Source organism: Littorina saxatilis, linkage group LG2 (genome assembly GCF_037325665.1).
Source record: "Littorina saxatilis isolate snail1 linkage group LG2, US_GU_Lsax_2.0, whole genome shotgun sequence".
NCBI classification, from domain to species: Eukaryota; Metazoa; Mollusca; class Gastropoda; order Littorinimorpha; family Littorinidae; genus Littorina; species Littorina saxatilis.
Window position 1 is genome coordinate 19,114,147 of NC_090246.1, and position 3,975 is coordinate 19,118,121.

Consider the following 3,975-nt stretch of genomic DNA (forward strand, 5'->3'; position numbering starts at 1 on the left):
ATCGTGTAACCTCTGCGAACGCCAAGAAGAAGAAGAAGAAGAGCTAAAGTAGCAATGATTTACTGACTTTCAATCAGATGGCCCAACGAAAGGTAAAGTGTGGAATTCCCTGGAAAAGGACATGGTTGTCCTTGACCTTTGATTTTCAACATCAAATTACACTCACTCCCTCTTGAAAATAAAGTTTGCTCAGCCCTGAGAGAGCAAACAGGAAGTTACCAGCACATAAGTCAGGCGTCGAATGAATCTGTCAAGGTCATGCTGGTAATGTAGGTCGAGTTTCAGGTTATGAGGCGCAGGTCAACATTCTATTTGTCTGCGGCGGTGAAAGTAGAAATGTTGTCATAATCCGCCAAGGGTAACGAGGATAATTTAAACACTTTGCAAAAACGAAGTGCTTCAGCTTGGCACTCACCACTCTTAAAACATCAATGTTGTAACAAAGTCATGAGATTGTTGTGTTTCAGGGAACAAACTAAAAAAAAAAGTCAGTCTGCTTTTCGTTCATATGGCCAACAGATACTAAAGAAATAAGCAAGAACTTAGCTTGGAAATACGGTTTTAGTTTCCCACAACTTTCTTTCTGTTTTTCTTGTGTGAAGATGGGTTTTATTAATTCCATAGAAACCGAATCACCTTGTGATCAATCAGATGGCCCTCTGAAAGGTAAAGTGTGGAATTCCCTGGAAAAGGACATGGTTGTCCTTGATCTTTGATTTTCAACATCAAATTACACTCAGACTTAAAGGTGACATATTTATGCAGATTTGTAACCACGCAGACGAGAGTAAAAAAAATATATATAAAAAAATCTGTGCTTAACAGTTGAATTGCTTCCGGGTCAGAGAAAATGCCATGATTTTGTATCATGACAGAACGGGCACGTGTTTCTGATCCTTTGGTGTTGATGATCTAAGTACTCAGGAATGTGTCATTTTGAACAGAACAGGTGGACTTCAAGTGACTAAATAAAATAATGAAATAGCCTATGTAATGAGAGTTTTCTCATACTTCAGGTTGAGCAAAAGTACCTCCAGTGGATACCAGCACACTGTGGGATACCAGGAAATGAAAGGGCAGATGAGCTGGCGAAAGAAGGAGCCGTGGAAGACCAACCTGAAAACAGTGTCAGCTTTAGTGAGCAGAAGACAATCATCAAGGCATTGATGAGCCCAAGGACAAACAGAGATGACTACCACACAATGTCCAGAGAGCAGCAAGTCAACCTCATCAGGCTGCGTACTGGCCACAACAGGCTCAATGCTCACATGAACCGAAAGTTCAAGCTGGCGCCATCATCAACCTGTGCCTGCGGTCAAGAAGACCAAACAGCGGAACACATCTTACAGCGATGTCCCTTACTAGATGAGGAACGAAAAGAAGTGTGGCCGTCACCAATTCCCTTGCAGACCAAACTATACGGCAGTCGACAGGAGTTGGAGAAAACGACAACATTTATCACCAGTGCTGGATTGATCGTGTAACGTCTGCGAACGCCAACAAGAAGAAGAAGAAGAGCAAAAGTACCAATGATTTACTCATTTTGCCCAAAACATTTTTTTTTAAGAAATTAAAAGGGAGCTGATCGAAACCGAAAACGCATTGCCAAAGACGAATGCACAAGATTATCGATAATTTATAATAATCATTCCAGCTTAAAAACACAATTAGCAAAAAGTGTCACTCACTTTTGCTCTTAAAGAGTCACAGCAGGTTCTCATACTCATTTTGCTTCTTATTATGAATCTGTGTCGCATCTGTTAGCTGTGACAAAGACAAATACATTGACCTTTTCTAATGTTCACTGCCTGAAGCACACTTCTCCACTACCTTCTTCAAACATTGAAAATGTTAAGTAGGTGTTAAGCGGAATCGACGCAGCAGAGCCGGCAAGCTATACAAACTATACAACGATAAATAATTATTTGCTCGATACACTTTTTTCAGCCTGACCTAAGACCATAATTTTCTATCCTGTCGTCTCTATTTTTGACGACGAAAACAACCATCGCCAACTTCCTTTTCCCGTCGCGATTGTGACCCTTGATATTTACCGAACTTTTTTCTTTCCGACACAACGCCAGCCTGTGTACGCATTGTGTACGTCCGCGCAAGCATAGCCTGGGGATACCAGTGCTAAGTTAGGTCAGGATCAACGCACGCGTCGACAAAGAGGAGAGGAAAAAACAAAGAAAGGAAAGTACTCTGGGACCGAAAAGTGCGACAAAATGGGAGTGTTTTGCGTTCGACTTGACGTGGCACTTATAAAATAATTTTGTTTGCTGCGTTGAAGCTATAGAAAATTCTGTCTGTCTGTGCCTCTGTCTGTGCGTCTGTGTCTGCCTGCCTGTCTGCCTGCCTGCCTGCCTGTCTGTCTGTCTCTTTGTCTGTCTCTGTCTCTCAGTGTCTCTCTCTCTCTCACCCTCCCCCTCCCTCTCTTTCATTCTATCTTGTGGTGTGTGTGTGTGTGTGTGTGTGCGCGTGTGTGTGCGTGCGTGCGTGCGTGCCTGTGTGTGTGTGTGCGTGTGTGCGTGCGTACGTACGTGCCTGTGTGCGTGCGTGCGTGCGTGCGTGTCTTTGTCTTTGTCTCTTTGTCTGCGAATCTTTGTCTGTGTGTGCTTATATACACTAGGCAGGCATTAATGATCTCAATCAAACGGAAAATATCGGACAAACAACATTTCAAAGAGCTCGAGGTAAAACAACAGCACCGCCGTGTCTTTTGTTCTGCCCTTTCACTTTTATCGCAAGCGGTTGCAACATAGTTTTTGGTCTCCGTCTCTGTCTGTGTATATTTATCCGTCCGCATGTTTGTGTGTCTGTGTGTCTGTCTGTCTGCCTGTCTGTGCCAGCATATTATGACACGGAAAATATCTGACAAATAATACTTAACAAAAGCGAGCAGGGAAAGCAAAGTAGCTGTACAAAGTAAACGGGAATCATCTGAGAGAAAGAAAAAAAAACTACGTAGGGAGAGAAAAAAAGTCGCTTCCAATCGTTTTGTTATTTCACTTTTTTGTCTCTAACCCTTTCTGTTGGTGTTTTTTGCGCGTCATCAACAACAGCGGTTGACACCCAATGTTCTGCCGGCATGCTCGTATCTTTTTATCTCTCTTCTTTCCGGGTGGCTGTTTACATTGGTGATAAAAAATATTCTATCGATTCCTTTGACACACTCTCCCGACTTTTCCGTTTGATGTTCGCGCTTCGGTAATTGCAGATCAGCTACCCCCAGGCAAAATATATAGGTCACCTTTCGCCGATTAATGAGACAATTCGCTGCGTAACACCAATTTAATCTATTTATGAGTGCTTATTGGGTCACGTTACAGAACAAGTCTTGTGCCGTTCAAATTGTGACAGGCATAACTTTTGGTCGTAACACAGGCTATAAAGCATTTCCGTAATGCAATGCAAGTATAACTGACTATTTGGGAAATTAGGAGCAGAGAATATCTCACTTCAACGAGGCTATAAAGCATTTCCGTAATGCAAGTATAACTGACTATTTGGGAAATTAGGAGCAGAGAATATCTCACTTCAACGAGGCTATAAAGCATTTCCGTAATGCAAGTATAACTGACTATTTGGGAAATTAGGAGCAGAGAATATCTCACTTCAACGAGGCTATAAAGCATTTCCGTAATGCAAGTATAACTGACTATTTGGGAAATTAGGAGCAGAGAATATCTCACTTCAACGAGGCTATAAAGCATTTCCGTAATGCAAGTATAACTGACTATTTGGGAAATTAGGAGCAGAGAATATCTCACTTCAACGAGGCTATAAAGCATTTCCGTAATGCAAGTATAACTGACTATTTGGGAAATTAGGAGCAGAGAATATCTCACTTCAACGAGGAAATCGACAGTTTTGAGAAGCATAATGTTCCACATGTCCAGGATGCCGTTGGAATTAACCGTTTAAAGTGAACAGAACCTTCCAATAAATGTCTAAGGTTAAACATACATGTAT